Raw genomic sequence first — 8,601 nt, 5'->3', positions numbered from 1 at the left:
ATGTCCATGTGCTGGATGGTAGCAACATGTAGTCAGATGTTGATGCTCTCTGCTTCCTAATGAAGTGTTTGAAACCACAGTTACTTTAATTGCCCTCAGCTCGTCTGCGTCATTGAGCCTAAAGCAGTGTTGTGGTCAAGACCACCTAACCCGAGACCAAGACAAGACAAGACCAAGACCAGACTGTATCGAGACCAAGACAAGACCAAGACTTTTAGGGTCCGAGACCAAGTCAAGACCAGCGCCAGTATGTTACAATAAAATGTGAAACGTGATCAAAATCACTAAAATTGATCTAAAAGACCCACATTCACATAAAAACACCTAGATATTTACCACACAGAACTGGAATAAACATAAAGATCTTTATTTAGTACTTCTGTGTAGTAATGACAGAATTTCAAACAATTAAAGTCGATCAAAATAGTATTTTCTCTGCCTTTCATGAATAGTACATACATTTATGTTGTTTTTAAATGTGCTATTTCAAAACAATGTGCAAATGTGTAAAACTGAAAAAATGCCAATAATTTCTCTTGTTTCTCTCTCATATACAGATTAAAGCTATATTATATAACTTTTCTTAAATAAATCCATATCTGTAACCAAGTTGCCTGACTTTTGTCAGTTCTAAGACCCTGTTGCTGAATCAGATGGTTTGTTTTTGACCGAGCAGTGTATTTCTCTAGTTGGCACTGGGAACATGGAGAAAATGCAGAAGTGCTCAATATTTTCACAGCTTGTCGGTCTCATAACATACTGTCACAACACAATGACTTAAATATGTACGTAGCTTACCTTTCTTTGTGCTTTCTTTCAAGGTGTCGATAAAAATTGGACGTAGTTCCTACTGTCTCTGATAGTGAAGCACTGAAGAACTTACATTGCTCTGTATACTTTTTTCTCAATGTTGCTTTACAAATATATTCTTTGTGATTTTATTAGTAAAATTTTATAACCGATGATTTGGCCGACATCTTATCCCGTTCTCAGACAACCACTTGTGACTTTTAATCGAAGTGCTGCAGGCCGTGCGCAGGTGAAAGGGGGTGGGCGTGACAGAGGTAAAAAAAAACAAAAGAAAATCTGCATTTACCAATGAGACAGGTTATTGCTTGGATTTGAATCCAAGCATCCAATAAAAAGAAGAATCTTAAAGAAACTGATAATATTCTGACGATTAGCGTTATTTCCACAGTTGTGGTCTTGACCGGTCTTGAAATAAAATGCAGAGTCCTCAGCGCCCGAGACCGAGACCAAATGCTCCAAGCCCGATCTCGAGTACTACAACACTGGCCTAAAGTCTCTCTTCTTTTTTTTGACCATACTCCATAGATTCCCTGAGGTTCAGGCTCAGGTTTACAGTTCATCCAACACAATGGTGATAATTACAAGTGGTTGCACCTTTTTTTGTACAGAGATGGATCTACAGGAAGTTAGGGGGGGGGCAACTGGCCCTCCGCTGTAGAGGCTTGTACCTCCAGCTGCCCCCCACCCATGAGAAAAAATAAAACAAACTAAGATTTGAGGAAAGTAGAATAAACGAGAGGCCAAGAGGGTCAGAGGTGAAGGGGGACACTAAAAATACAACAACTGAAGAAATTAGAGAAGATGATGTGAAGGATGTTACAATAAGTGCTGAAAATGATGAAGATTTCAGAGTCAGAGAGGCAGACGAAACTGATGAAGACGAACAGAACGTGAGGGAATCCAGCCCATCCAACAGAGTCTGGTTTCTATTTATTTCCTGTATAACTTGCAGTGCGGTATAGATTGGAATCTGTATTTGAGACATTTTTCTCAATAGCACAACTATTATCACCTTCAAATGCACTCAACTGGTGGCTGCTATCAGTCTTGCTGTGTTCCTTTGGATGTGTTGTTTATTCTATTTACATATAAGAGATTTAGTTCCAGCATTGCCCCCCAGCCGGGACATTCTGTAACATCTTTGCTCCTCCATGTAAAGCGTTCTAGCTGTGCCACAGTTTCTGAAAGTTTGGGTACCTGCCATGTCCTGCTGGGTTATCAGCTCCTTACCATCATTAAGATTATCACCATTAAAGTTCCAGTAGACTTTAGCAATGATTTGAAATCTGATCAAACCCAGTGGACCAACACCAACATTTGGCATGGCTTCCCACTCATCCTGTAACTGTTTTATCAATAACTTTAGCACCTGTGCATACACTTTGAAACGTTTGTTAGATGTTGGGGCATTGTTAGCAACATGTTTCTCACCTATGACCACTAGAGGGAGCCATTGGCCATAAAAGAAGGAACAGTGAACCAGTCTTTTGTTCTGACCCTAATATACTTGGAGATCACAATATATATCAATCATTTCATCTTAAATTTGTTTGTCTTATTTTGTTTGTTTTTGTTCTTACATGTCACAGACTGTGTAAAGTCAATTAGTTGAAGTTAAAATGGTATCAAAAATGTCAAGGCACTGTTCAAAATGCTGTCATCTTGTGTCAGTAATCAGATACGGTCCAATGAGGGAGTATCCGATGTCCTAATTAGATTTACAAACCCTGTGGCAGCCAGTGTTTCAGCCGTGGATTGAGTGACTCCTTCAAAATTCCCCACAAACGTTTCAAATTACACGCTTCTTAAATATTTATGACTCTCAAGCAGCAGTGGCAGTCACTTCATCAAAGCAGGTGAAGTGGTCTAGGGTTCTCTTTCTGTAATTTCTCCTCAGTTTATACAGTGATGGCCCCAAAGAGGAGGTCAGGAGGGGTCCATGGATGTGTTGCAGCGCCCCCTCACATCATACATATCTATATATATCTGTCACTATCTAAATATTTTTTTTCAAACTGGATTGATATTTATTTTTGCTCTTTAATCATTCATTTTTATTCATATCTCAAAAGAAGACACCACAGTAAAAAACATCAGCATTCAAAGCTCGGAATTTCCAGCCATAATGTTCCAGCAGAATAAAATCATTTATTGCTTTAGGGTTTTCAAATGCAAATGTGAAATTGCATTTGTATCTTGAATTTTACAGGTGATTTACACTTTTTCATATATTCATACAGACCAGTTTTCTGCATATCGTAAATATTCTGCTTAGTTAATAAAAGATTCAAACAGTTTAGCTTGATAGTTTAACTTTATAGTTTATTAAACTTCATCTGAAAGCTCAATACAATTTTTTCGGATCCTTCTAGTGGTGACCAATATATCTAAGCCTCCTTCTCCTTAGCGACATATGACAGCAATGGTAAACAGGTCAAGTCTCTGATCCGGGTGACCCGGGTTCGAATATGACCGGTTCTTTTTCGCTATCTCTCCCCCTCCAATACCCCTTCTGCTGTCAGCATACTGTCCATAAAAAAATGAGCTGCTAGTGTCATAAAAACTAAAAACAAAACAGATTTCATAAAAGGCCAAGGACCCCCAAACTGATGGCGAGATGGAGCGGGGACCCCCTAATTATATATATTGTATGAAATTGTGTTATATCAAACTGGTCCTACAGTATAGTCACTCTATTACAGATGGAGTCATGTAACAAAAGTCATTTCTCCCTAGTAGCTATTATTAAAGTATTCCTCATTCTGATTCCTCCTTGATGGGACAGGTGTTGTGAATGAAACGGTGCCCAGCTTGAAAGAGCTCCTGTGTGTCGCTGAATGTGTGCATTGATGACTGAAAGACATCTTCTGCCTCCATTTATCTGTTTACTACAGTCTGTTGAATTCATGCTAATGTGGATTTGAAGACATTTCAATTAGTGGAAAAAAAACTGCAGGGGGCACCCTAGGGTTCGCGGACCCCCTGTTGAAGAACTCCGTTTTATAAAACAGCTCAGAAGCTTCGCAATGAATATTTGAATCAACCTGAAGGATTGACCAAAGAAAAGAAAAGAGAATCACAAAAACGCTCATGTGTATGTGTCTCCCATTTTTCCGCTGTAATTTAGAGCCGCAACCTCCGACCTAAGCGCTAATAAAGCTACCTGTCATGGGATCTTACGAGCTGCACCTTAACGCACCTCCATGGTGACGTCACGGGCGCTCACCGGGACGCCAGCAGTACTTTCTGTCGCTGCCTCTCTGTGCGTCCTGTGCGGCAGCAGCGCGAGGAGACGCGGATAAACCTGGACCCTTTCAGAGCCATATGAGGGAACCCAACCGGGCCATCTGAACAGATAAAACGGTACAAACTTTAACAGCGTTAAATCTTATCCAATAACTGCAGAAAGTTCTTGAGGCTGTTTAATGGAAACGATTTGTCAACTGAAATGCACTTTTTTGTTATATTATATTATTGCAGTTTTCTGGAATATAACTGTTCAATTTAGTCTTCAGTAAAAGTAACCCTGTGATCTTGCTGCTTTGGAAAAATATTACAGCATTCGCCTTTCATTCACTGTGGATTCATAGCCTGCTTCCTCTTCTGATCATGTTTTAATGCACAGTCTTTCTCTAAATCTTCCTCAATAATCAGAGTTTATCTGGACCCCAGGCTTTATATCTGCTATATAAAACTGTGATCTTGTTTCCATGTCTTTTTTATTTTTTTCCCTCCCAGTATTCACTCCAGTCCAGTCCAGTTCCTTTTCCATGCACCCTGCAGTCAGGAAACAAGTGGCAGGAAACAGGAGGCGTGTTTGTGTGTGTGTGTGTCTTGCTTTAACTCTGAGCCAGTGTCAATACATGCATATTTTCTGTCTTCTGATTTGCATACTCTTCAGAGTGATTGCTGGCTGACTTGGGTCCAACTTGAAGCCTATCACCTCTCTGTCTGGATTAGGGTCAAATACTAAGAGGATTACTATTTGGGTTGCAGAGTCAAAGTTTCTCAGGGAGATCTGATTGTGTCTTTCTGCAGAGTTTAGATGTCTTTTCCAGCCATTGAGGCAGATTTCACTTCACTGTACGTTATATGAAAGAAAATGACGTTGAAAAAGCTGTTGTCATATATTAAGACTATTTACACCTCTTTGTAAGCCTTTTCAGCTGTTTGGCTATCCTAAGTGGACAAACTAAAGGGATCAATGTTATAAACTTTAGCATAACTTTTTTTCTTATCCACAATCTAACATAAACAGCGCCTCCAAAAGCCTTCCCCCACACAGCCTTGATCTACCACTTCAAGGCTGATCATGTTTAAATGTGGTTCTCTGATTAACTGCATATAATGTTTAGTTTCAGTTAGGAAAAACATTAAAGGCTTAATTTATCTACTTTAGTTTCCGTTTTGGGTTAAGTTTTTGCCTGGAATCAGTTGATGGTATGTTCTATCAGTTTTTATTGCTGCCGTTCTGTTTTCTTTTATTGACTTCACATTTTGTGTTGTTATCAGTAGACTTTTATAAGTTACTGTAAAGACTTCAAGTTCCTTATTGTACCCGGTTTTGGTTTAGTGGGTGATGGATCCTTGGATATCTTCCCTGTGCTTTGTCTGCTGGCCTACGTCAGAAGAGATATGTTGTAGCAGGAGTCAGGTGATGGTATCAGTGAATGTCAATGTTTAATGTTGCTAACTTTACTGTCACACCATTCTTTTGGTAGAAGGTCATTTTAAGGTACTTTAAAATAAAGAGCCTCAGGTTTTCAAGGTTTATGAATGTATTACCTCTTCAATCCAATTGTACACTGCTGCTTAGCAGACTAAAAGAAAATAGATGCCCTTTTTACATGCCTCCAATATAAACTAATTTAACTATAGGAATATATTTTGGATTGCTAAATGAATGTTTTCGAAATCAAAACTGAAAATATGTCAGTTTTTATTTCCTCTGGTCACATAACAAACTCCATCCTACGACTTTGTCGTCCTAATATCTTAATGACTAACCTGACTCTGCCAGATGGATTTGTTGGATTTGCTCCGCATATCCATCTGGAAACCTTCCTTTGAAGTAATTTTGGGAAGGGGCGAAAATACTGGTTAGCTGATTGGCCTATGTTGGTGATAGACGGGCCAAATAAACCAATCAGATCAACGAAGCATATGACGTACTAACAGAGCGACGACGAAAACACAACCACAAGCCAGGCTACTCTTGCGGAAACCAGTCGAGCAAAAACATCTTTTCCTCTGAGAAAAGCCTCCAGAGCAGTGTTTTGCTCTTCTTTCAGTGAAGAAATACTCTTTAATTTCGATAAAACTTGCTCGATAGCCACGCTAACGCTAGTTTCATCGGCTGAAGCCGCCGTGTTCTTTAGACTGAACTGTCGCGCTTCTTGTTGCGTCACACCTCAACCCGCCTCAAAGCCAACGCTGATTGGACGTTCGTTTGGTGAACGGCTCCAAATTTTCTTTAACGGAAAGTAACCAGACTGATCTGCGAGTGAAACCTTGAAAGCTCGCGAGATCAGGATGGTCTCACGAGGCTACTTAATGACTGGCAACAACAGTAAATTCAACCATTTACTTGCCCAGATGTCTTAAGCATCTTTCCCACTGAAACTAATGGGCTAACCCAGGTTTTTCAAATATTGGTCGACCCGCAAACAACCAGTAGTTGGTTCCATTCCTATTGGGAAAAAAATCTGGTTCTAACCCCCCCGCTCCCACCACTGATGTGTTTCTGGTGATGCCATCATGCTGGGTTAGTGCTGATGATGTCACCTGTGCAACAGAAATCAGGAAAGCAAACAATGAAGACCAACATGTAAGCAAGCCAGGGTGTGGTCAGTTTGCTTTATTGTTTCTGTCTTTCTGTCACTTTTATCTGTCTGAATCCCTTTTACCAGTGCTATGCCATGTTTATGAAGTGTTAGCAGACTTTCGGTTTGTTATATCAGATGCAACTTGCACGGTGTGTTGATGTCTTTACGTTGCGCTCAATGGTATCATGTAAATTGGTGGATCGACCTGGGTCTGGTGTTCCACAGCATGCTGATGAAAGCCTAGGCGGATTTAACACAGGTCGCCTGTCGAGTCATTTGACCTGGGTAGGCACGAGTCAGTGAGCTGTTCCCACTGCCATTAAAAGTGATGGTTCCCAGGTTTAAAGGTTGTTGTTTTCTCGGTCTTTGGGAAAGGGCTATCAGTGTTACAAGTTCTTAGGTGCAGAAGGGGAGCAGGTGTTTTAAATTTGGTGCTATTGCTCCACTTGAATTTTAGCATAGCACCTAATAGCAAACGGTTGTAATGATGTGAAAGCAAATAATGTTGCCCAATATAAAGATGGCCCAGGCTATAAGATTGCTAACAACCTGAGAGCTCATTAGAGGACTGGGTGGTTAACCAAAGACGTTCAGTGAACATGCTCATTGTCGTATCCAGAGGTTTTCTTTTGAAAATTGACTTTTTAGTGCTACCAGCTTTGCTGCAGCATTTGAAGGGTTAGAGGTCATCTGCGTCGGCACTCAGACTTTACGCCTTACACTGCATATATTTTGTCTGCATGCTTGCCATCCCAAAATGAGGCCTCTTTTAGAGATGATCCTCCGGAAAGCCCATAAACAGTTTGCTGACAAAAAGTAGATCAAGGACATGGATTACTGGAACTATGTCCTGTGGTCCGGAGAGAGAGGGAGAGAAAGGTAACCCTCTTTGATTCTGATTGTGTCAAGCTTATTTGTCAGTAAGTAGGTAAAGAGTAGAAAGACAAGTAGGTCATGCCTACAGAAAGTCATGGTAGCGGGAGAGTTACAGGTTGGGGCTGCATGAGTCCTTCCAGTTGTAGTGAACTACAGTTCATTGAGGCAAGCATGAATATGAACACCCACTGTGACATACTGGGGCAGGAGCTCCTACTTATAGATACTGGGCCAAGGGGCAGTATTTCAACATGCTCACTACTGCAGGCACACCTCAAAGATGACCATCACCTTGCTAAAAGAAGTGAGGGTAAAGGTACTGGAGTGGCCAAGCATGTCTCCTAATTTATACTCCACTGCATATCTGAGTAGCATCCTCATATGGATGGTTGAGGAGTGTGAGGTCCACCAGTCACAGACATGGGGAGAGCATTCCAGTGGGAACATGCAAAGCTTCTACTTTTCAAGAGAGTTTAGAGAGATCTGGAAAATATTTTCATCCCAAAAAAATTATATTTGGGGCACAATTTTCCCCCTGAACACCAGACGTCATTTAAATGTTGTTTTATAGGCTAAATCTGGTCAGTCCATCATAGTCTTGATTTAGTCCCGAAATAGTTGTGCCAAATGGAATGTGTTTGATTGTTCCGATTTTGCTCCACTTTGGCACAATAATAGATGTTGAAAAGTGTTTTCAATGATCTGAAAATTACGTCTTTTCAACTTTCACTTTCCAACCAAATGTAGACTTTATTTGGACATAAATCATGTCGCCTTTTCAATGTCTTTTCAACCAATTTTTGCTCGGTGGGTGGACATTTGGTGCCAATGTCTTGAGATATTAAAGGTTCCATATTAAGCTATTGATTTAACGTAAAAATACCTGCTTTCTTGAGTAGTAGTTTTGTGGGCTGAAATATTCAACTGGTCTGGCCTTGGATGATATGAACAGGTTAATAGTTGGACTAAAGCTGAATTAGAGAGAACAGATGTAATGCTCTAACACCTACACTATACCTACTTGTTTCTTGAGGGGTTGCTGGGTGACTGGTGCCTACCTACAGGGGACGTTGGGCAAGAGGCAGAGGGC

General features: G+C 40.5%; 1 protein-coding gene across 1 annotated transcript in view; it reads left to right on the top strand.

The window, feature by feature from the left end:
• Window positions 1–4,037: 4,037 nt before the first annotated feature.
• myo6b (myosin VIb) overlaps window positions 4,038–8,601 on the top strand; it is an 80,815-nt gene continuing 76,251 nt past the window's right edge. The window contains exon 1 of the mRNA XM_038307050.1: window positions 4,038–4,173. The gene's annotated coding sequence lies outside the window, so the exon portion shown is untranslated. The remainder of the gene's footprint in view (window positions 4,174–8,601) is intronic.

This window comes from Cyprinodon tularosa, unplaced genomic scaffold (assembly GCF_016077235.1).
Source record: "Cyprinodon tularosa strain WSP-4 unplaced genomic scaffold, ASM1607723v1 ctg6, whole genome shotgun sequence".
Taxonomy (NCBI): Eukaryota; Metazoa; Chordata; class Actinopteri; order Cyprinodontiformes; family Cyprinodontidae; genus Cyprinodon; species Cyprinodon tularosa.
This window is presented reverse-complemented; position numbering and strand designations above follow the sequence as displayed.